General features: G+C 42.0%; 1 protein-coding gene and 1 long non-coding RNA gene across 3 annotated transcripts in view; one reads left to right on the top strand and one right to left on the bottom strand.

Moving 5' to 3' along the window:
- The window catches only part of Nkain3 (sodium/potassium transporting ATPase interacting 3), a 593,086-nt gene that overhangs the window by 381,016 nt on the left and 186,708 nt on the right, over positions 1 to 25,362 (top strand). The window lies entirely within an intron of this gene.
- Positions 832 to 17,577, bottom strand: LOC132654769 (uncharacterized). Its single transcript, XR_009592483.1, has 3 exons — positions 17,160 to 17,577; positions 14,015 to 15,517; positions 832 to 1,098 (listed from the first exon to the last, which is right to left on the bottom strand). It is a non-coding gene; the product is annotated as an uncharacterized LOC132654769 (long non-coding RNA).

The raw sequence follows: 25,362 nt of genomic DNA, 5'->3' as shown, positions 1-25,362 counted from the left end.
ATTTATGATCACCTAACTAAAATTTGCAAAATCAGATCAATTTTCTGTCTTTATAACCTGGAAGAGCAGCCACATTATCAGAACCTAGAACAAAGGTCTTCTAGACAGGTACTGTGGCTGTTTTGTGCTGGTCACTGAAGGCCCTGGGTTCTAAGATTGCAACATGCATTACGAAGAGAGAGAGCTCTGCGCCAACACCTGTTTACTCTCTCTTGCCTCATGCCACATTCTGGGCCGCACTCTCCAGACCATCCTGGCAGGAAATCCCAGGGATCAGGTGGATACTTGTCGTTTCTAGCTTATCAGCTCCCCCTGGATTATGGATAGGCCACAGTCAGTCCAACTGCGCTTTCTAGAAAACACGTATGGGTGTGGGTATTTTGAGTCTGTTTTGAAATTAGAAGAAAGGGGATTTATTTAATGCTGTTATTCCTACTACTCCGTATATATAACCTTTGTTTATTTAAAGTAAGCACATACAAAGAACATATTTCCTGATCTTTTGTTGCAATTCTTCTCAAAGGAAGACTACAAGGAAAGAGAAGGTTGGGGGGTTGGGTATCCCGTGGAGGGGGTGGGTATCCCGTGGAGAATAAAAAGAAAGTAGAATTCCTAAATTGCCTTTCCATGCTAGGCAGGTTTTCTCTGTGGAGCATAATACACCATAGTTATAAGCACCTTGAGAGGGGGCCAGGACACCAATCTCCTATTACAAGAAATCGGATGGGCTAAATTGTGGAAGATACAGAAGTTTATATCCAAGTGTGTAACACGGTCAATAGCTTAGGTCAGAACACAGATTGGAAATTCACTGTCTTGGGAGCCTAGTCAAATATCCAGTGGCTCTAAAAACTGAAAAATAAAAAAATAAAAATAAAAAACTGATTCGTACTTTGTAGCTTAGCTGCCAGCTGTGGGATAACTGTCCCTAAAGGTGTTTCACAGCCAGACAAATCCTGAGGTTGTTTGTTCTTTATGTTTTGGGAGATCTTGTTTTATTTGCTTGTTTTAGTATTTTTCAGATGACTCGATAAGTCAGGCTCACAATGAGACAGTCTTGAGAGGATAGACATGGGAAAGGACGTCTGAGGTGTGATCCTGTAAGAAAAAGACGACATCGGAGTTAGCAGAGGGCCCTCTGAGAGGGGACGGACTTGTAGTAGATGCCTCTGTCACCCAGGGACGCTACAGCAGCCAAAGACCTTCATTGTCCCTTGTCAGGACAAGAGACCTCTGTGCTCCCACATGGAGCAGCACGCCGCAGAGGGGTGCTCATTGGGTCCCATAGGAAAGGCCTGAGAAGAGGGCTCCCCCGACAGCCTCCGGGCCAGCAGACAGAACTGGGCGGGCTTGGTGCAGCTTTCACTGCAGTCTCCTCAGGTGTTCTCAGAGTCTACTGGACTTACATGTCAGATTCACCTGGCATGCAATACCCTTCAAAGGCCCTCGAGAGCTTATAATGGGAAGGCAGATGTGTGTGTAGCGTGGAGGCCACACACCTACTCCCCATTTGGAAGTTTCCTCACCTTTGCCCAACACTTCTGCGCTTCTAGACAGGGTGACTCAGATGTGCCTCTCTGAACACGCAGCCCCCTCTTATGCCAGAGCATTGCGTTTGGAAATGAATCCTCAGCACTGAGTCTGGACAAGACATTAGACATAATCCGTGCTCAAATTTACAGAAACTCCTTTCTCTCTACTTCCTACCAAGGTCAAGATATGCAAAATGCCCCTATCTGATGGATTTGGTTTTGGTTTATTTCTGCTCTCTGGTATTACCTACAGTTTTTGTTGGGGCAGGGGGATGTCTGTTAATTGGTTACCCAGGCTACATGTTTTCCTTACTGTACATAAAATCGTATGTCATTTTGGATCCATGCATTTGAGGACGTATCATTTTCAAATGCTCCACTGAAGCGCACCTAACAATGCCTGCCAGAGACTCCCAGCTCTCCTTCCTGAAATCTGGGAGGTTATCTTCCATGGTCAAGTGTTTTAGCTGTGACTAAATTAAGGCTCTTGAGATGCGAACTTATCCTGGATTATCAAAGTGGTCCTAAGTGCTAGCAAAGCATCCTTAAAACACATGCGGAAAAAAAAGAAACAAATAGCAGTGAAGGCATTGTCGGAGGTAAGGAAAACTTGAAAAATAATAACCTCGAAGTCTAAGAGTGTAGCCAGAGGCCATAGAATGTCTGGAGCCAGACATTAAAAGAAAGGAAAGTTGCATTATCCCATAGAAGTAGAAGGAGCACACTCTTCGGTTTCAGATTCTGACTGGAGGAAGGGTGGAAGAACACATTCCTGCCATTTACAGCCAACTATGCTGTGCTGATAGGCTACAGCCAGGCAAGAAGCTAATACATGCAGTGCAGCCCAGGGCCCCGCTCCTGACTACTTCCTATTGCATTTCATCTAGAGACTTTGGGAGTTAGGCTGGAGATTATGTGAAGTGAACATTAGGGTCTTTGTGGCAGCTCTGGAATCAGACCACTTACCTGGCTTTTAATATTGGCCCTAACAACTTCCAGCTGTATGACCTTTGATGCATATCAGTATTTTGTTAAAAAGTGAAAAATGTAATATGAGGTGAGAGTCAACATCTCAATATTCCTAGAATCACGTGGAAGGAAATAGAGAGGGCCTTTGAACCAAAGACTGCCTATAGGCCCAGGAAAGTCTTGATAGAGTAGACTTTTACAAATAGATGATTGTTAGTAAAGGAAGAAAAATGAGAAAGTTTTTCCCTCTGAAAACGGTAATAATAGTAGTTCTGACTTGAAAGGGATGTGGTAAGTGGAGAGTTGTTAGTAGGTCATGCATTATCTTATTTGATCCTTTCCACAACCCTGTGAAGGCAGTGCTTTTCACAGCATTAAAAGAAATCATTCCAGTGTGCACAGCCACTGTTATCTGGGACAAGACTCAAGGCCAGTCTGTCTGAGAGTACTGAACCTTCTGGTAGACAATAATTAACCACTTTAGACTTCACAATTTTCCAGTGCTTACTAAAGGTACTCTCTGCCACACTGTATGTTTCTAAGTGAACTCTCTACCACAAAGGAATGTCTTAGTGTTGAGCATTACAAAAGAAAAATAAGAGTATGTTAACAAATACGCTGATAGAAAAAATTTTAAGAGGTAAGAAGCAGTTACAGTTAATTGGATCTTTTGCCTTTGAACTTCAGCCTCACTAAAAACTTCTAAAATGTCCATGTTTAATAATAATTAATCAAAAAGAACACAATCCTTTTTCAAGTGTAAAATATAAATTGACTTGAAAAGTTAATGACAATGTGATTACCCAGGATTCCCCATACAATTACTTAGGAGAATACTAAGCCCATAAATACTTTGATGGCTCTTTTTTCTTAATTAAATTTTTATTTTTTATATTAGTTACAGTTTATTTACTTTGTATCCCAGCTATAGCCCCCTCCTTCATTCCCTCCCAATCCCACCTTCACTCCCTCATCTCCTCCCTGTCCCTCTCCAAGTCCACTGATAGGGGACGTCCTCCTCCCCTTCCATCTGACCCTAGCTTATCAGGTCTTTTCTGGACTGGCTGCAATGTCCTCCTCTGTGGCTTAGCAAGGCTGTTCCTCCCTCGGCCGGGGAGAAGGGGGTCAAAGAGCCAGCAATTGAGTTCAAGTCAGAAACAGTCCCTGTTCCCCTTACTAGGGAAACCCACTTGGACACTGAGCTGCCATGGGCTATATCCAAGCAGGAGTTGTAGGTTATATCCATGCTTGGTCCTTGATTGGAGAAACAGGCTCTTAATGGTATGTAGACTTAATATGACAACAGTAATTAAGCTAGTTGTGTCTATAGTCATCAATTCTATTTCCTGAATTTTCGGTTCCACTTATTCTTCCACTATATCAGACAAGGAGTTAGAATATGTGACAAAAATATTTAAAGGCAGCCCCCTCCCAAATAAAATATGATTCCATATCTTCACAGATAGTCATCCCACAAGTCAATCAATTAGGAAATATTAAACACTAAATGAACATTGTGCCAAAAGAAACCAAGCCAAGCTCATTGTGGTTATAGCTAACTGGTGGTGGTTTGCTTAAAAATGGCTGCCATAGGTTCATATATCTGAATGCTTAATCATCAAGAAATGACACTACCTAGAAGAATTAGGTAGTGTGGCCTTGTAGGGATAGGTGTGGCCTTGTTGGCGTATGTGTGTCACTGGGGGGTGGACTTTAAAATTTTTGAAGCCTGAGCCAGGCCCAGTGGCTCTCTCTGCCTGCTGCCCATGACTCCAGAGGCAGAACTCCCACTATTTCTCCAGCACCATCTCTGTATGCATGCCTCTGTGCTTCCCAGCATGATGATAATGGACTGCACCTATGAACTGTAAGCAAGCCCCAATTCAATGCTTTGTTTTATAGAGTTGCTGTGGTCATGATGTATCTTCACAGGAATAGAACATTGATTAAGATACCCGTCTACTCATTAAACCATGGTTCTACTTCTTTGCCATCATCTTGAGGATAAAAATGAAATGTAATGTCATATATTAACACCCCCAAGGAACGGATAATCTGGTTTTAACTTTGTTAACTGAGAAAACATGATCTGTAGTGTAGGGAAAGTATATACAAACTTAATATGGATGGATCAAATGTAACTTCTAGACTAAACAAGGTAGGAGCTTGCTAGACAGTGCCGGAGACCCTGGAGACCCTGTAAAGATGGGTCAGATTCTACATTCAGGAAGTGACTGGAAATGAACAGAATCTGAGCTTATCAGAAAGCAAAGGCAGCAGCAGGAAAAGCTGGGCTGCCTCTGAGATACCATTCACATTTCTCCATTTGAGAACACTGCACTTTCACTGCCTTCTGATGCCAGTATATATAATGATTCAAAGCAAGTAAGAGGCTCGACTCACTCAATGATATTTACAAAGTGTCTACCCTAGACAAAGCGCTGGGTGTAGTCCTCAGTGGTGGAATCATTTCCCCTTCTCATTCCTTTGGTGTTTTGTGTGAATCTTTGTTGCAGCAGACATTATTTCTACCTTGAATCCAGATATTCATTTTTCTGCTACCTCATCTAATAGGCTGTAAATGCCTTGAAGGAGGAATCCAAATTCATCTTTATTTGCCTTCCAGTAAACTGCAGCCAGCAAGTAGTAAATAACTATTTGCAAATTTAGCTTATGGCATCCTAGTGCTTGAGGAAGCTGTAAGCTTTGACTGTGTCCACCCAGTGCCCGGAGTTTCCTCAGCTCATCCCTACAACTAGGACCAGGTAACTGAGTAGAGTATTTTAATATCAATATAATTCACCAATGTAACTCATTTATTAAAAAAGATCCAAATCACTAAAATGAATATTTTAGAACCTTGTCATTTGAAGTACATTAATTCCATCACTGTGATATACCACTGTTGAATAATTTATCAAAACTATATAAAAAATACCAGTTCATCTAGCTCTGTAACTTTTCTCCATAAACCAAGGCATATACAATTTTGAAAAATTGTTTTTATTTAGTTGTAGTTCATCACATCACATGTGAATTCCAGTCAGTTGATATGTATGCCCTGCATCTGATGAATATTACTGGAACACAGGCATTTTCGTATTATCTCATGTCAAGGGGTAGTGTGACAAATATAAGACTAGAAGGCAGCGGTGGCTGCTGCTAACACCAGAAACAGAGAGAAGCAGAGGAAAGAGTGAAGAGCTTTGCTACAGACACATTGGGAAATCCTCCTTCCAACTGACAAGTTCAGAAGCCATGATGATTAGTCAGTGCAGGACTGAGGAAAGAGCTCGTCAGACAGCTCCATCCCAGACTCAGCACCACAGAAGACAATGTCAGAGCTGCAGGGCAGCAGACTAGCAAGAAAATAAACTGAGAGCACACTGAGGAGAACACTGAGAAATCGGCAAGGAGGACATTTCTATAGGGGTCAGCGTTTACCCCTTATTCAGAAGCAAACACAACTCAGTTTGTGTGTGTGTGGGGGGGTGCTGCCTGCTGCAGGTAAGAGGTAGCCAGACAAAGAAATTGCTAGCTGTTAAAGGTGTTGTAAGCAGTTGATTTCTTTACAGAGCACAACTCCCTAATTCTGGGGGCCAGTGATGATATTAGCTTGCATTTGTTAAAAAAAAAAAAATCAGAAACTTTAAATTAGGCAACTCAGATGAGCTCTGTTTACTCACATGAACCTTTAAAGCGGTGGTTCTCAACCTTCGTAACGCTGTGACCCCTTAAGAGAGTTCCTCACGCTGTGGTGACACCCAACCATAACATTATCTTTGTTGCTACTTCACAGCTGTAATTCTGTTACTGTTATGAATTGTAATGTAAATGCCTGGCAGGCAGGATAGCTGATTCCTGACCCGCAAAGGGACAGAGAACCACAGGTTGAGAACTGCTGCTTTAGTGGCACAAGCCTGTCCTGTGCTTGGAAAGTTTCCTGATTGAATCAGAGAGGGTCAGTTGTCAAGTGGGTTAAGACAAGTGAGTGATTTGAGCGCCATTGCTGACTTTGAAGCTGGAGAAGGAGGAAGTACATTTGTGGAAGCTGAAAACCAGGTCGTCCTAACAGCCAGCAGGAGAACCCACTCTCTGGCAGCAGCAGAGCACTGAGTCCTCATGCTAGAAGCAGAATCAGAGTCCCCCTGAGCTTTGGCTTAGGTACAGGGCCCCGGTGCTATGCCTTGTGAGTCTAGCAGCTCTCCGTTCTCTGACAGGAAGAACTGTGGGTTAAGAAATGTGTGCTTGCTTCTAAGTCACTCAAATCATAGCAATTTCAGCACATACAGAAAGCTCATATTGGAAAGAAGCCTGTAATTGTGGACACAAAGATGACTTAAAAGGAATTTGGTTCCTAACCTTTCCTTTACCTTTCCTCTCTGTTAAAAAGATAATAAAGTTTCACAATACTGGAGAATTTGGCATATCTCAGACAGAGGGGGAGAAGAGCCTTAGTGTTCTCTTTGAACACTCTTTGAAGAACTCAACAACAACCTCTTTTTCAATACTGTGAGCCCAAGAATTAAAAAAAAAATGTGTGTGTTGATTGTTTTCCCATGTATGAATGTGTGTATGGGTGCACACACTTTAATGTCTCTTTACAAAAACAAACAAACAAATAAACAAAAAACAATGCACTATTTCTACATTCAATTGTTTTACTCTGATGAATTTGTTTAATTGCATAGAGTTTCCTTGAAAATTGTCATCAAATTACAACTAATTTAATCTCAAATTATAGTAATTGGGCTTTAAAGAAAGTTGTAATATGAATGTTTTAGTGAGCACAAACATGCTCACATGGTATCTCCAAGATTTTAGAAATAGTGGCAACTAAACATGAGCATAGATAGATAGATAGATAGATAGATAGATAGATAGAGTTAAAATTAGAATAATTACAGAGAAGAGAGAAAGTTTTCTTTTTAACATTTAAAAATTATTTATTCACTTTACATCCTTATTTCATCCCTCTTTCTCTCCTCCTATTACACCCTTCCCCTCACTCTCCCCCCTCCTTCTCATCAGAGAAAGGGGAGGTTCCCCAAGGGTATCAGCCTGCCCTGGCACATCAAGTCTCAGCAGGACTAGGCACATCCTCTTCTGAGGCCAGACAAGACAGACCAGTTAGGGAAGAAGGATCCAAGGGCAGGCATCAGAGTCAGAGAGGGCTCCCAATCATGTTGGGGGACCACATGAAGACCAACCTGCACATCTGCTACCTACATGCAGGAGGCCTAGGACCAGTCCATGCATGCTCCTTGGTTTGTGGTTCAGTCTCTGTGAGCGCCCATGGGCCACTTTAGGTGACTCTGTTGGTCTTCTGTAGAGTCCTTGACTCTGGCTCTGTCAGTCATTCCCCTAACTCTTCAGTAGAATTCCACAAGCTCTGTCTAATGCTTCGCTGTGGTTCTCTCCATTTGTTTTTATCAGGTGTTGGTGAGGTCTCTGAGGAGTTATGCGAGGCTGCTGTTTACAGGCATAGCAAAATAACATTAATAGTGTCAGAGACTGGTTCTCTCCCATGAGATGGGTCTCAAGTAGGGCCGATCTTTGGTTGGCCATTCCCTCAAACATTGCTCCATCTTTGCCCCTGCACATCTTGTAGGCAGGATAAACTTGGGGCTGAAGGTTTTGTGGGTGGTTGTTGTCTTTATCCCTTCACTTGAGGGATAAGGTCGTTCCTGGCTATAGGAGGTGGCTACTTCAGGCTCCATATCCTCATAGACTTCCTGGGGCCTCCCCTAGCCCAGGTCTCTGGCAAGTCTCAGAGATGCTCTCCACCTTGGATTTGTTCCCTCTCCTGCTGACCCTAGTCCTAATCCCCACCTTTGTCCCCCTCCCCCTCCCCTCTCCTACCCAGTTCCTTCTCCTATCCACTTCCAATGCCTATTTTATCTCCCTTTCTGTGGGAGATTCAAGCATCTTCCCTTGGGCTCTTATTGTAACTTAGCATCTTAGGGTCTGTGAGTTATGGTTATCCTGAACGTTATAGATAATATCCACTTATAACTGAGTACATACCATCCATGTCTTTTGGGGTTTGGGCTAACCCACTTGGGATATTTTCTAGTTCCATCCATTTTCTTGCAAATTTCATGACGTCCTTGATTTTAATAGCTGAGTAATAGTCCATTATGTAAATGTACCACATTTTCCTTATCCATTCTTTGTTTGAATGACATCTAGGTCGTTTCTGATTTGTAGCTATTATGGATAAAGCTACTATGAACATAGTTGAACAAGTGTCCTTGTGTTATGGTGGAGCATCTTTTGGGTATATCCAGGTGAGGTATAGCTGCGTCTTAAGGTAGAACTATTGGGAGAAATCTTTCTTGATGATGATTTATCTCCTCATCTTCTCAATCTGGAAGATTTGTATATTTCATCTAAATTATCTTTCTTAATAAGAAGAGCTGTTTATTTATCTGTGACTACAATCCTTGAAGAAAATGGTATTATCTTCTTCATTAAGAATAGTTTCTTGGAAAAGGATTGGGGTCTCCTGGCTTTTTCTATGTGCTTACTGCACTAATAAAGGTTTGTGCAGAAAACTGCAGCTGCAGTGAGTTCATGAGTGAGTGCAACATCTGTTCCCTATCTAGGTTTCTTACTGCTTCACATTTCCACAACCTCAGCTCTTACATTCTTTCTTCTTCCATCCTATAATGTTCTCTAAGCCTTGAAGTAGGTGACAGAGTGACGTTGTTGAAGGCTAAATAGTCTATCATCACTTATTCTTGCCATTCTAACAAGTTAGGGTGATGAGGTAAAGGGTAGATGAAGATGTGGGGTATAGATTGATGGTTCATATGTTTCCTATTCACACGAACCCTGTTACATGGCATAGGCTTGAGCCTTGGAATACAGCCAGATTTCCTAATCCTCCAATAAGCGCTCACATGCTTGTCACAGACAAGTCACTGCTTACTCCTTTGCTCTCACGGAAACCAGCGTCTGCACTTCTTCTTGGCAGCTGTTAACTCTCACGCCAATCATCACTGTTCTTTTGAGCCTTCATGATTTTTTTTTGTCTTCCAGCTCATGGACTGGCCCACAACACTCCCTGGGTTCATATTTATTGATAAGAAACATATAGATTTTCTATGTCAACGCACACTAATACATGGTAAGGAAAAAAAAGAGCCATTTAAGGAACAACCAAACTATTCCCAATAATAATACTTGCTCTGAAGGACAATTTTTAGATAAGATGCTGATGACCTCACATTGCGTTTGTAATTGCGTTGTTAGTACTTGACACTCTAGCTTGCGAGGGCTATATTTTGAAGAGTCTGAAGATCGCTGGGGAGGGAATCTTGCATATTCCCTTATCAGCCACCAAAGTTCTCACTTACCTTCTCCCTTTCTCAATTACAGTTAATCACTGACTGTAACTGGTGTAAGGAAAAACATTTTGTATGAACATTTTTTCCCACTTGATTCTGTTATGCCCAGATTACAAAGTCCCCAAAGACCACAAGGAAACCTACCATGTATGCAAGAACAAAGAGCTTTATTATGGGTTTAAGCTCAGACCCACCACCATCCAACACAGTGGATTAGGGCAGGAGCGCCAAGTAACTGCAAAGCTGGGGTTTTATTGTGGTTTTGAAAGTCACTTTCATTCTTTGCAAGGACTGAACCAGATTTTCAGTTATGTGATTGGTTTGCATTTAGCAGAAGCAAGCTTGCCATAAACTAATTGGTTGGTGCTGGTCTAGGGGATGGGGGAGGACTTCATGGAGTGCCCAGGTGACTAGGTGTGTCCATGTAACAAAGAGTGCTACAAAAAGTGCACAGGTAACAATAGCATTTTGACTAACTAAGCAAAGCATTTCTAACTAACTTTTAATTTGATTGGTCAAGTTCTTGGAGGCTTTTCAAGGCGGTTACTAGGTTATTGTTTCTGATTTTCAGGGAGGTTATTGAGTTACTGTATCTCGTTTATATGGACTATAGAAACATGGTCTAAGCAACTGTGGGAGCTTTACCAGGAAACAGTAACTCAGGCCTACAGTATCTTATGAAGCTGCTTTAGCACAGCTGCTTGGGCCCTTCATTCCCCCCTCTGCTTGTAACTAATTGGACCCCAATCATGAGTCCAATTGGCCTACAGTATCTTATGAAGCTGCTTCAGCACAGCTGCTTGGGCCCTTCATTCCCCCCTCTGCTTGTAGCTAATTGGACCCCAATCATGAGTCCAGTTGCTCGCATGTCCTTGTTTAGGTGTTCGAAGAACCATCAGCTGGATTGCATTAATATGTTCTCTCCTAAAGGCTGTTAAAAGTAATAGTAATAGTTAAAAGTTAAAAGTAATAGTAAAATCAGCAAAGGCCCAGTTAAGGAAGAGACCAGAGTGGTAAGCCAGGGAGACCAGTTAAACATATTTTTATACCAGCTCTGATTTTGTCCCCCTTCTATTTTTCAATCAAGTAGTCTTTTTCTTAGAAGGCTCATGGATTCCTTAACAACCCCAGAATGATCTGTATAAAAACAGCACTCTTCTAGAACTGCACATAACCCTCCCTGTTAGAGGAACAATAAGTGTAGGCGCCTTATATTTTGTAAAACCTCGGCTAGGGAGGATAAGGATTCTTCCATTTGTGGGTCATGGACTTTCTATTTCTGCTAAGTCCAAGTTGATGGCGGCTCGGGTAAACTTATAAATTTTGTCCTGAATGACAAAGGCTGATACCCCAGTCCCAATTCCTACCAGTAAGGAGACTAGTATAGCCCTGGCTAGCTCCCATTTAGTCCTCATAGGCGATTAGGCCATTAGAAGGCCTCCTCAGGCTGGTAAGTTACCCTAGGCATGAGTTGGACCATGACATAGAAATCTTGGGTCCAGGTAAGGATGTGTGCATGTACACATGGAGCCAACCGCAAGGAGCAAGCACACCATATGTTTTTGCAGGGGTGGGGGGTGGGGAGAGGGAATCAAATATCGAGCAGAAATAGGTAGCATCATAGTGGCATTACAGAACTGGGAATAGGTCGTAGGAACATGCCAATGGTCATTCAGTAAGTATTATTGTTTGTCCTGCTTGATTGTCATGTTCCTGACCTGGGCTCATCCTGTAAACCTGTAGTCGTTTGCCTTTGGTGTGATACAGGATAGGGACAGATGCCAGCAGTGGTTTTAAGTGTCTACTAAAAAGCTAAGAGAATACTTCTCACATGAGGAGGGTCTAGTGTAATAACCTACCAGTAAATATTAGCAATATTTTTGTGTGCATGTATGTGATGTGTGGATACTCATTCATGTATCTGAGAGCAAGTATACATGTGCCACAGCATGAGTGTGGAGATGAGAGGACAACCAGAGTGTCAATCATCACCTTCTACCTTGTTTAATCCAGGTTCTCCTTGTTTGTCAATCCTGTATCCAACAAGCTATCAGGCCCACAAGCTCTTAAGATTTTTTTTCTTTTTTTACTCGTCATGTGTGGTTCTATGCTAGGTCTCTGGGCTCTCCAGCCACTGGTTCCTAGCCATCCAAGCAGTTTCAGGTGTGGGCCCTCTCTTGCGGCATGGGCCGCAAGTTGTGGAGTCTATACTTGTTCCAGTAGTCACAGGATTTAGATGGGAATGAGAACTCAACCAGCTAATATTCTTTCCGGGAGGTTTTTCACATTTTTCTTGCTGTAGACTGTGCCTTTAATGTGGGCTTTAATGTAGCATGATGGGAATGTTAGCTGTATCACTGAGTGGCATAATCACCCCTCTTTTAATTTATTGTGAAACAGTGACACTGAACTGATCAGCTGGCTTTGGACCCTTTCTAGTTCCGGGGTGCTCAGGTTTGAACTGAGTTTTACCAGTTTTAAAAATGCCATTAACATGAGGACCCAATGTCTTCTGTAAATTTTCCACAGATGTAACTTGGTTGAAACACAAGCATTTATTATCTCAGTTAAAATGCAGTTCACCCATAGGGCTCAGTGTTTTAACACACTCAGTGCCGATTCATAGCACAGTTGGCACATGTCTGTAAGCTCACACTGGGAATCACAGGGCTGGGGAAGCCCGCACAGGCAGATCCTCAAGGTTTGCTGGCTGGACAGTCTAACCTGTGTGATGAGCCTCAGGCTAATGAAAGGCCCTGACTGAAAAAGAAGTATGTGGTAGTTCAGAGATGGCAACAGAGGCTCTCAGACACACCCACACATACACACACACACACACACACGAATACATATACACTCACACGAGCCCACACACACAAATTAAGAACTCATAGTTACAACTATGTTTACATGTGGTGACTCTAAATACATAGAGTTAAATTGGAACTCTGTGTAGGCCCTAATCTACTATGAGTGAGGTCTCATACAAAGGCTAAAGCAGAAAAGTATAGATGTCATGCCACATGGAGAAATCAGAATAAAGTTGACCTGGAAGCAGAAATGGTTCCTGAAGAAAACATTCTGCCTATGCCTAAATCCTGGGTTAGTGCCTCCAGAGTTCTGTGAAGATAATTTTGTTAGCCACTGAGTGTTATGACAGCCTTAGAGAGCTAATTCGGGCAGGGGGTAAGATCCTATTCTAATACAATAGAAGACGGTATTGGCAAGCTATGAACAAAGCTTTTCTTCACTGATGGTGCTCCTCTCAAGGAGACCTACTTTCCCACTGAGAGAGATTTACAACAAAGCAAGAGGCAGGGGGACTGTTAATATGGTCTCTGTCTGGAGAACATACAACTTAAATACATCAGCCCTCAGGGGAACAAACTGAATTCACAGAATGAAGCTCAGGTGAGAACTTCAAGTTTTTATTATTATGCAATTTGCTTAGAAAGAAATAATATTAAAAATGTTCTGTCCTCATTTTCAGTCACTGGCTTGTAAAATAGCCTCCCTTTCATTCGATTTCACTATCTTCCTAATTCTCACAGGTAAGTAAATTGACTTTAATAAGCTGCAATTCTTTACTGCCGACCCACCTGCTTACTTCTCTTCTGTTGGAAGAAAATTGGTCAATAAAAATCACTTTAAATGCATCATAAAGACTTTTGTCAGCCATTTCACAAAGAAAGTTCGGGAACCTCCTTTTCTTTACAGTCTTTTTAATCAAATGCTGAATTTTATGTTGTTTTAGCCAAGATATTATTATGGTGTTTGTGCCATTCAAATATTCGCCCTAAGAACTTTACATTAACGGGATTTATACAGGCACCAACTGGCTCATGGGAACGCTCAGAATCTCAATGTAGTGGGATTGGTCAGAGTAACTTGTTCTGACAGGATGGCTTTCAAGCATTCTCAGATGCTTGACAGATAATTTAGGACAAGCGGGTCTGATTTGTATTTCTCTTCCTAAATCCTTTTACAATTTTTCCTTTCAAGAAATCATAAGACCACTCTAAATTAATATTCATAAAAAAGGTAAGAATTAGGGAGGGTGGGATGAGGAGGGAATGAGGAAGGGGCTACAGCTGGGATACAAAATGAATAAACTGTAATTAATATATAAAAAATAAAAATTTCATTAAAAAAGAAGTGTACCTTGAAAGGAAACAACGGTAACTGTGAAAGCCATGATGGTGTACTACCACAGTCTCCGTCCAAGAGCAGTACCTGGCTTGAGGAAGTCTTCTGGCTGATGCCTGGCTGTTACAGGTCCCTCAGGACCAAGCCCCACTTCCTGCCAAGGCCCTCTCTTCCCAGGCAGCTCCAAGTTCAGCAGGAAACCCAGTGATGCTGTTCATGCCGGCCATTTGCCTTGACAGGAAACCCAGCACTCTGCTTTCACAGCCTTTGTTCAGAAAGGCAGAGAAATCCATAGCCCTCCCCCAAGTCCTCCTTCTGCCTCTCCATGCTGAAGGAGGAGACTTCTTTGGAGTGAGCTCTCCTTAGTTGCCTCTCTTGCCTGTTTTCATCGTTCATAGGTATTTTACCTCTTAAATCTCTCTTCTGCAATATCTACTTCACAAGGAGCAAATTTGTTATGAGAATATCTGTCCAAGCCACAGGTAAAGAAAGGGATGAGAAAAAGGATGGAGAGATGGTACTTACCACTTCCACATTCTCATGGGAGGCAGAAGAGGTCCAGTGATGTCAGACTCAAATACAGAAGAACATGTCGTATGGGTTTTGTGTTTGTTTGTTTTGTTGGTGATTAACACTAAAATAATGTATGTGAATATGTGAAGGTAATATCTCAAAATATGCTAGTTGAATTAGGAAGGGTCCAAAGCCAGCTGATCAATTTAGTGTCGCTTTGTTTCACAATAAATTAAATGGGGGCAATGATGTCATTCGGAGGTCGAGCTTGAACATCAAGGATAGTTACCTTAAACTATCCTCACTGGAGCAATGTGTACTCAGATTTCAATTAAGGAGAAAAAGCATATAAAATAAATAGGATGACGAGAGATTTAGAAGAAATTTTCAAACATTGATTACCATTATGGTTTCAGAACAAATTTTTGAGCCATTATTCTCCTCTTTTCAGTGATTGTTCTCTTTCTCATGTTGCCTTTAAGCTTGGAGAGTCTGCTTGAAGAAACAATTCTAGCGGGGGGAGGAGAGTGTCTCTTCTGTCCTGGCATTTTCTGATACACTTCTGGCTGTGTGTCCTGGATATTTCCTCCATACAATGTCATGCTGAGATTTTCTGTCTCCTCGGGGTTTATCTGAAAACATGTGCATTGTGTTCTTGCTCCATTTCCAAAGCAACCGTCCTCCATGGGGCTTCCATCAGTGATAAGGATACAGTTTTCTGTGCAGTGAGGAGCACCTTGCTTGAATCTATTCCTCCATGCTTCATTCATTGAACTCAAGTTCAGCAACTGTTCCTCAAAAGTACCAATGCATTCTCATGTTCATTCAGCAAACTCTGCTTACTTCTTTGATCTTCCCCTCCCTTATTTTTGCCTATGCCACAAGCTTCCAGGTGCCTGTGAAAGCACTGGCATTTTAGAACTGAGAAGCTGAAGGAAGGAGGATTTCTGATTGCTGTTCTGGGTGTCTTTCTCCTGAGTCAGTCAGCATCATAAAAACCATCTGCTTTAAAGGAAAAGAAAACAAGAAAAATACCAAGAGAAGGGAAGAAGCATATTATTCTGCCACTTCAGCATGTCTAGACAATTAAAGCTTTGAAGTTCAGAGGAGACATTAGCTGTTTCTTACGCAAGTCCTTTCCTGTCTTCTCTATTACATGAGCCTGACAGTTGGTCAAACAAGCTCCGTAACTCAGTGACAAATATTTGCTTTCTCATCAAGTGCATTCTAGAGTTCTCCGACAGTCCATCCACATAATGCATAGGCAGCTATCTGTTTTTGTCATGGGACAATTTAAACTGGTCCCAGACCTGAACACCAGACAGGCATGGCCCAGATAGTCTCTATAAGCTTCACTTTCTTCATCTGCAAAATAGATACGCTAATACCTATGTTTTAAAATAACAGGAAGATTAAGTGAAATCAATACATGTTAATACCTAGTCTTTTGTCCTGTTAGGTGTTGGCAAATTTTGTATACACTAAAATAATAATTCAATAATGAATATTCAGACTCATTTATTTGAGCATGTTTTCATAAAGTATTGCTTAAGTACCTGTCTTATTCCAAATTTTGGAATAAACTTGCAATATAGCAAAGAATATAGCAATAGATGTATATATTGCCTCAAGGAAAATATGTGTGTGCAAAACTAGCTTTAAATTTAACAAAAGTAAAAAGATCTTTACTGGAAAGTATCCAGTTAGTAAAAGGACCTGCATAGGGGAGTTATCAAGAAATCTGCTTTCCACTGTATACAGAGAAGGAAAGAGAGAAGAGAGAGGGAAAAGTGGAGAAGATAGGAGGGGGAGAGAGAAAGAGAGATTGAGAGAGACTCTGTGGTATTTTGTTGAATAAAGAATAAACGTTCCAAAAATCTTCATCTATTGTCCATATCACTGTTAAGGGATGATTTTTTCCCCCTGTTAAAATAAAGACCACTAAAAATACTTCTCTTTAAGATAGTTTTAAAACTAACAACAAAATATTTAGGTTTTTGTGAGCTCTTCTTCATGCTCTATAAATCTTTTAAATAAAAATAACAGTTGCAACTGTACACATTCCTTCTACAGTTTGTACATTCTGTCATAATTTTTATGTGTTGTTATATTTCCTTCTATAATGTTGACAGGGAAATATGTTCTGAAAGAAATTACAATTTTTGGAAACCTGTCTTCAAAGTAATTTGGATAATTTGATAATGTTTCCAAGTTGCTGCTGCTCTCTTGGTTCAGTCTGCTTTTCATTTTTAATAATGTAACACTGCACTCTGGTTAGCTAGAAAGGAAGAGGGCTTGGTTTGGATGGCAGTTGTCATCCAATGTTGGGCTGCATCTGGTGATGTTTTTTCTTGGTGGTAGGGATACCAAAAGGTAAAGAACATGACATGGTGAGAGAGTTAGAAGACCGAAGAAAGCCAGGGGGCATTAGCAAGACCAAGGAAAACCAGGGGGCATTAGCAAGGCTGAAAGAAAGCCAGGGAGCATTAGCAAGGCTGAAAGAAAGCCAGGGGGCATTAGCAAGGCCGAAAGAAAGCCAGGGGGCATTAGCAAGGCTGAAAGCACCCATAGGTGGCAAGAGAGGCTCAAGAGAGTGGGAGGGGCCAGACACCTCTTTTTATAATACCCCACCTTTGAAGGAACTTACCTATTTCTGTAAAGCCAGCATTAATCCCTTTCTGAGGGCAGCAAGACAAGCCATATGCAAATAGTTGCGCTCCAGACTTGTTGCTATAGTAATGTACTCTAAAGGTCAAAGCACTATGCCTCTAAGAAGCCCTGTTCTTATGCATTCTGCCCACCTGCCCCTTAGCTCCTCTGCACAGAGTACAGTCACTTCCTCTTCTTTCCGTTCTTCGCTCTGATTTCATCTCTCACGCTCCCTTTCTTCTCCTTTGAAGAATCTGCTGGTGGACACTGCTTGTGTATATCCATTTCAAGCAGGCATAGACTTCTGATAAGTCAGGTTTCAAAGCCTCAGTGGTGACAGGCTTGATCCTCGGTGACTCTTTCCCTTTTAGAAAGTGGACCTCTCAGGACTTCATACAGAGCTCTGTGTCAGAGGAGCACATCTTAAAGAATATTCAGAAAGGCCTGTTAACTACACCACCCTAAAACACACGCCAAGAATTCCTATACCCTATCAGAATCTCTTTCTTAAATCTCTGGAACTTGAACATTTTATCTGTTTGACTATAATATGTACTGTAATCATTAAGTCAGATGACTGGAACAGCACCAGAGGGGTTTGTCCATTCCCTCAGGTAAATCAGAATACATTACAGCTCAGTTTCTTCAGCTGAAAACAAATAAAGCTCATTGGCCATTTTTTTTAACCATAGAGAAAAGCAAACAAACACAAAGAGGAAAGAGAAAATATAGGTACCACAGGTTGAACAGGGGAGATAGGAGCCCAATAAGGACCCTAGCTTAGCTGCACTTACAGTTTCATCTCTCTTCTCAGCCTTCCCTCCTGAGCTCTGAACTAAGTAGTGTCCTTCAGACACGCCAGCTGGACAATGGCACTAGTCACAGGACTTGTGTGCCAAGTAAGTACTTCCTGTCTCCACACATTCACCAGCAGCTACAATGTCGAGGGCAGAAAGTAACGAGGTAGGCACTTGTCCCTCAAAGAAAGAAGAAATGTCACTATCCCTCTGTGAATAGATGTGGTTGTTTTCAGTGTCTCTCTTGAAAGCTTCATTCTCTGAAGTACACGCTATGAAGCCAAGGCAGATGCACAAGCTGGGCAGCTTTCCAAAGTCATCACAGAGAGACAGGGGGTATTCAGCGTTAGTGCCTCCATTTCTCAGCCTCAGTCAGCCTGGCTGGCAGCAATGAAAAGTAGGCAGTTGCCCAGAGGCTGGGTGGTAGGAGCTGAGCATCCTGACAGACACTTCTAGCCAGTTTCTCAGTTTGCAGCGCTGATCAAGTTTCCCCTGGCAGCTGCACACATTTCGCACAAGCTGAGAGGACAGCGTGAGTTTGTCTGGGTAAGAGATGCCCTGGGAATGTGCGAGCCTGGGACGGGCCACGTTTGCAAGGGAGACTTGCCTGAGCAATTGCCACTGTTACCCACTCCTGCACAGGTGGGGGGAGACACTGTGCGCGTTAATTGCTTTACCAATTTCCGTTGTGTTCTCTGACACTCCAGATCCTGAGAAACCACAGAATAAATTATGCAGACAATGTGTCCCCTTGATAGAATGCAGGGGGTTAACAGGTGCCTCATCCTTGACATCTACAACAAAACATTTGCATATCTTAGAGGCTTCCTCAGCTCCAAGTGTGGAGTTCAATGCTGTTGGTGTAAGAAGCCCTTGAGGCTGGGTGGCTCACAGCCTCCTGCTTTTATGCCGCTGATTCTGACAGTGAAGCGGGCGACACTGCAGAGAGGCCGGCAGAAACCAAGTGTGGGCGGTTTACGCACCTGCTTGGAGATGGAACCAAGAGAACGCGTTGCATCACCCCTTGAAGACTGTCCCGAAGGAAAGGAAAGCCCTGGTAATGTGGGGGGGATGAGGCTGAGCGTGGCTGGTGCCCTTGCTGGAGTGCTGGCAAAACTGAGATGCTGTGGCTCCTTGTCGTGTTTCTATGGCTTTCTCGTTGTTCCCAGATTTCAAAGCATTGTAGCATCATGCTAGGAGTGCATTGTTGCTATTGACCTTGTTTTGTTGTTGTTTTGTTTTTCACCCAAGAGAGAAAAGAAGTGTGTTGTACTTGAAAATGTTAAATTCTAAAATTCTGAACAAAGATCCCTCAAATATCTTCATTTACATAAGCCTCCCGTTCCTCTGCACACCCAGGCAGGCCACCTCTCCCCATACAATAGCCGTTCTCATCTTTACGGTCCATTTCCACGTCTTTCTTCTCACAGTCAGCGATTCTCTGTACGCTCGCGTCCCTGCTTATCCTTTGTGCGTCTACGGCTACAAACATTATCCTCATTTTCACCCCTGTAACAGGACTTTGAATATCCCTCCTCAAAAGATGACATCTGTTACTCAGTTCTCGAATCTTACCTGTTCTCTTAACTTACTGTAGGCAACAGAAGGGCACCGTGCTTCCTTATTCCCTCTCTAGGCTTCCAGTGGTCATGAGAGCTTCCACTCTAGCTTAGACCTGGGCTTTTATGTGACAAAACCTGCAGTGGAGTGTCAGAGGATGTCAGGCCAGACGTGGTGGGCCATGCACTTACAAACAAGTGTGAGGATGTGAGTTGGACTCCCCAGAGCTCACCTGGACCCGGGCACAGCAGTGTGTGTCCGTTATCCTCCAGCAACAAAAGTCGGGAAGGAATAGAGACAAGAGACGAGAGAAACAATAGCCTCCCTGTCGGCACACAGTCTCCCTGTCAGGGTGTTCATCTCCTATCCTCCCCCCGCCTCCCCCAACCTCAGGACAACTGTCTGCTTTTCAGTGCAGTCAGCTAGGCTGGCTGAGTCTAGGACAGAAACTTTCTGAGAGACCGCCCACCCCACACTAAAGAATCAGTGCTTTGTTCCCTTGAAGGAGAGGAGAATCAGAGCCAAGGGGTATTCGCACCTAACACTAACCTTTGCTCCCATTGACTGGGAACTCAGTGGTGATTTCTCTGCTGTGGTTTACTTACTGTGTTGATATTTAGCTCTCAGTTTTCTTAATTTGCTTTTGCCTGCCCTCCCTTAATATTAGCCCACCCTACCTTCTTTTGTTGCCATTCCAACAGGCTTGCACTCCTCCTTCAGAGATTCCTCCTCAGCCAATTTACCTGCTGAGCTTTTTCCTCTAATGCAATTCTGATGGCTTCCAGATCTCTGAGCTCAGAGTCCCCCTGAGCTTGGGCTTGTTTACCTAACTGAATCCTGGGTGCTGAACTTAATTTCAACTCGCTGCACAATGAGCCTCACCCTCTTTTTTTCCCTTTAGTTAAATGTCACTGCCAATCATTCAAAAAGTCCAGGAACCATCTGTCTCCTTTTTCTCCTGATTTGGTTTTTAGGGTCGCTCAATTACATTATATCATATATTATTAGTAATATGATGTTATTATAAGTTGCTATGAATTTGAGGGTTCTAAAATTTGACATACACAATTCTGATGAGCAAGCTGGGTGGGAAGAGAACTTTTTGAGATATCAAGTTATGGCTAAACAAAATACCACGTATCTTTAAAGCATTGCTTAATCTTCTCCCAAAAACTAATTGTTTATACCCCATTAAAAGAGGAAGATACCCAGCATCTCCTCCTTGCTTAGCTTCTCTAGGTGTACAGATTTTACTATATTTATCCTATATTGTATGCCTAATATCCACTCTTAAGTGAGTATATACCATGTGTCTTTCTGCTTCTGGGATACCTCACTCAGGATGATCTTTTCTTGATCCCACCATTAGCCTGCAAATTTCATGATTTTCTTGTTTTTAATTGCGGAGTTGTATTCCATTGTGTAAATGTACCACAATTTCTGTATCCATTCCTCCATTGAGGGGCATCTGGGTTGTTTCCAGGTTCTGGCTATTATGAATAAAGCTGCTACAAACATGGTTGAGCAAATGTCCATGTTGTATACTTGAAAATATTTTGGTTTTATGCCTAGGAGCGGTATAGCTGGATCTCAAGGAAGCACTATTCCTAATTGTCTGATAAAGCACCAGATTGATTTCCAAAGTAGTTATACAAGTTTACAACCAGTAATGGAGGAGGGATCCCCTTTCTCTACATCTTCTCCAGCATGTATCCTCACTCAGAAAGGCAAACGGGATTGGCATTGGAAAAAGGAGAAAACAGGAAACAGGACAGGAGCCTACCATGGAGGGTCTCTGAAAGAGTGTATCAAAGCAGTGTATCAAAGCAGATGCTGAGACTCATAGCCAAATGTTGGGCAGAGTTCAGGGAATCTTTGGAAAGAAGGGAGAGATAATACGACCTGGAGAGGAGAGGAGCTCCACAAGGACAGCAACAGAACCAAAAAATCTGGGCACAAGTGTCTTTTCTGAGACTGATACTCCAACTAAGGACCATGCACGGAGATAACCTAGAACCCCTGCACAGATGTAGCCCATGGCAGCTCAGTATCCAAATGGGTTCCCTAGTAAGAAAAACAGGGACTGTCTCCTGACATGAACTTAGTGGCTGGATCTTTGATTATGTCACCCTGTGGGGAGAGCACCCTTGCCAGGCCACAGAGGAGGACAATGCAGCCAGTCCTGATGAGACCTGATAAGCTAGGGTCAGATGGAAGAGGAAGAGGACCTCCCCTATCAGTGGACTTGGGGAGGAGCATGGAAGGAGATAAGGAAGGGAGGGTGGAATTGGGAGGGAATGAGGGAGTGAGCTAAGGCTGGGATACAAAATGAATAAACTGTAATTAATATATAAAAAATTTTAAAAAGAGGAAGATATACTACCTTTTTATTTGAGTTGGTTTTGTTATAGTTTTGTTATAGTTATAGAGGGGTACTGAATTTATAACATTTCCACCCTTCCCTCTCCTCAATCCAATTCTTCTTGAGTCCTTATCAAATTCAATATCTCCTGAAAGACTCTACCCAGGAGTGTAACAAAGCAGATGCTGACACTCATAGCCAAACTTTGGGCAGAGTGCAGGCAATCTTAGGAAAGAAGGGGGAGAGAGAAAGACCTGAAGGGGACAGGAGCTCCACAAGGAGAGCAACAGAACCAAAATATCTGGGCTTAGGGGTCTTTTGTGAGACTAATACTCCAACCAAGGACCAGTCATGGAGATAACCTAGAACCCCTGCACAGACACAGCCTATTATCCATGTCAGTTCCCTAGTAATGGGAACACGGACTGTCTCTGACATGAACTCAGTGTCTGGTGCTTTGATCACCTCTCCCTGAGTGGGGAGCAGCCTTACCAGGCCACAGAGGAAGACAATGCAGCCAATGTAAATGTACCACAATTTCTGTATCCATTCCTCAGTTGAGGGACGTTTGGGTTGGTTCCAGATTCTGGCTATTATGAACAAAGCTGCTACGAATATGGTTGAGCAAATGTCCTTGTATACTTGAGAATTTTTCAGATATATGCCTAAGAGTAGTATAACTGGATCTTGTGGTAACACTATTCCTAATTATCTGAGAAAGCACCGGAAAGATTTCCAAAGTGGTTGTAAAAGTTACATTCCCACCAGAAATGGAGGAGGGTTCTCCTTTCTCCACATCCTCTCCAGCATGTATTGTCACTTGAGTTTTTGATCTTAGCCATTCTGATGGGTGTAAGGTGAAATCTCAGAGTAATTTTGTTTTGTATTTCCTTGATGACTAAGGACATTGAACATTTCTTTAAGTGTTTCTCTGCCATTGTAAATTCCTCTGTTGTGAATTCTCTGTTTAGCTCTGTACTCCATGTTTTAATAGGATTACTTGATTTGTTGCTTTTTAACTTCTGGAGTTCTTTATATATTCTGGATATTATCCTTCTGTCAGATATAGGGTTGGTGATTATCCTTTCCCAGTCTGTAAGCTGTCCTTCTCTCAGCAGCCATTGATTGCCAGTAGCTTTTCATGTACAGGGTGAGGACTTGTGAAGTATCTTCCATCTACATTGGCATGTTGGTGTGTGATGTCATTTTTTATGTCTTGTTACCATATCATTGAGATTTCATGGGTATAGTATTGTTGGGAGTATACAAGATCATTGTACTAAGCTGCCATGGGCTACATCTGAGCAGGGGTTCTAGGTTATTTCTAGAGCAAAATTTCTTTAAGCAGCTTTTTTTTTTTTCAAGAAAATATTATGTGGAAACTCACATAAAGCAAATAAAGGCACAGCTGGTCTTACTGAAGCATGAGAATGGGTCCCTGAAGAACTGAATTTAATTATATTACAATCCCAGAAATAAAAGAAATAAACCAACAAGATAGAGAAATACAAGACCAGAAATCTCTGGGGAAAAAAATGCCCCCTATACAGAAATACCCATATAAAAAGCTGGATATGACCACTGTAGGAAACAGAAAAAGAAAAAAGTATACAATTTGAAAAAGATTGGATTCAGAATTTGAGCCAACTTGTAGAAAATCATTCCCCATTTTGAAAAAAAAAAAGAAAAACTGCTCTATGCCATGTTGCCACTGAGGTTTTCCTCCGTATCTCCGTCCTCAGCTGCTTACCTTGACTTCACTGACATCTACTTCTGAATCTTGTGCTGTCACTCTTGACCCTCAGTCACTGGTCAGAACATCTTTCAGTGTCAGCTCTGAAAACCAGTGATTTCTAACTGGTTCCATTGCCCGTGGAAAGGGGGTCGACATCTACATTATTAGCCTACCCTCACCCCAGAAGCTACAAGATATCTGCACAGCCTTCCCTCTTCTGTGTTCTTACAGGGTTGGAGCACGGAGAGATTATCTGCCTTTCAATTTTTCCTACTTCCAGATCCCTGTAAATATTATTCTGTCTGCCTAAAAACACCTTCATCCATCTGTCTCTTTTACACAGATTTCATGCCACTGCCTTCCCCTACAACATTTGCCTAATCTTTCTCTCCTTAGGTAGCCTGCATCTTCCTTCTTCCTGCTGCTAAAACATTTTGTAGATTCAAATGCAGTTTGACTAATAAGGCTGCATTTTAAATCAGTTAGTGACATTTTTCTGTACCATGTGTAAACTGTCATTTCTACATATGAAAGCCCAAGTTGTTTTTAGCTTTACCTCACTGACACTGAGCAAAGCCTTTAACACCACAGAAAGTAAAGGTTTAAGAATGTAAACCTTTAAAATAAAGCACAGAGGATGAACTGAAGATATAGTTACATACAGGAGAAAAACAGCAAAGTATTCAGGTTAGTGAAAAGCACATTGAGACAGAATAGGAGATTGTCAATGGAGCAAAGAATACTGGAAATCTCTAAAAATGGAACCTATAGACTCCAAACACATGGAAATAGTTTATGACAAATTCAAACTTGAGCCCAGAACCAAGGATGAAGCATTTTACTATGCAGCCTTGAGGAGCTTGATGTTGTTTGATACTATCATTTGAGAGACAGATTGAAGGAGTTCAAGGCCAGTCTGACCTACATGAGGATCTGTCTGTACAGCATTATACTGTACTATCATCAGTCCTGAAGACAAAAGTCAGGACCAATGGAGGCTCTGTAATAACTGGCTGTGCCATAGGTATCCCAGATCACAGTCAAGGCTGAAGGTCAGGCCGCTGTTCTCTGACCTTAGAGACCTGAGACAAGGTGACTCTGGAAGCTTCATGAAGTGGTGATTTATTTCACAGCACCTTGGGATGAATGGCTCCAGTGCAGGAGGAACTTTAACAGATTATTTATATGGGTGTATGTTTCTTATATTTTATACATACATAGATACAAACCATTTTTATCTTAGGAAACTAGGTTGTTGACTTTTTTTTGTTTTTTTTTAATAAACTTTTACTAATTTTTTATCTAAGTCAGATATTTAAATGGATTACTCTACTTTAACGCCTGAAGTACATTTTTTTTTTAAAAAGACTATACTAAACTACTCTGCTAAGCTTCATTTAAATAATGGTTAAGAATTTCTCCTTAAAGGTCACTCACTGTAGTAGAGGGAAATGATTCTAAACCAGGATTAAAAGCTTTAGGTGAGTTCCGAGTGATTTTCCCCAACTCAGAATTAATGACTTGCTGCTCCCTGAAGATTCCATATCTAGAGGCAACATGCACCATCCTGCTGAGGCAAGGTGCCCTGAAGGGAGCGGATTAACTCCCCATTCCTAATGAGAAGAGAATAATACCAACAGTGACTCTAATTATGTCTGGACTGAGGAGCCCATTTCTTCCTAGGAGCTAAAGGGAAGGACTGTGTCTATGGCATAGTTTATACTGTAGGTCAGTGCGATTAGAACCA

Source organism: Meriones unguiculatus, chromosome 6 (assembly GCF_030254825.1).
Source record: "Meriones unguiculatus strain TT.TT164.6M chromosome 6, Bangor_MerUng_6.1, whole genome shotgun sequence".
NCBI classification, from domain to species: Eukaryota; Metazoa; Chordata; class Mammalia; order Rodentia; family Muridae; genus Meriones; species Meriones unguiculatus.
The sequence above is the reverse complement of the archived record's forward strand: the minus strand, read 5'-3'. Positions and strand labels throughout refer to the sequence as shown.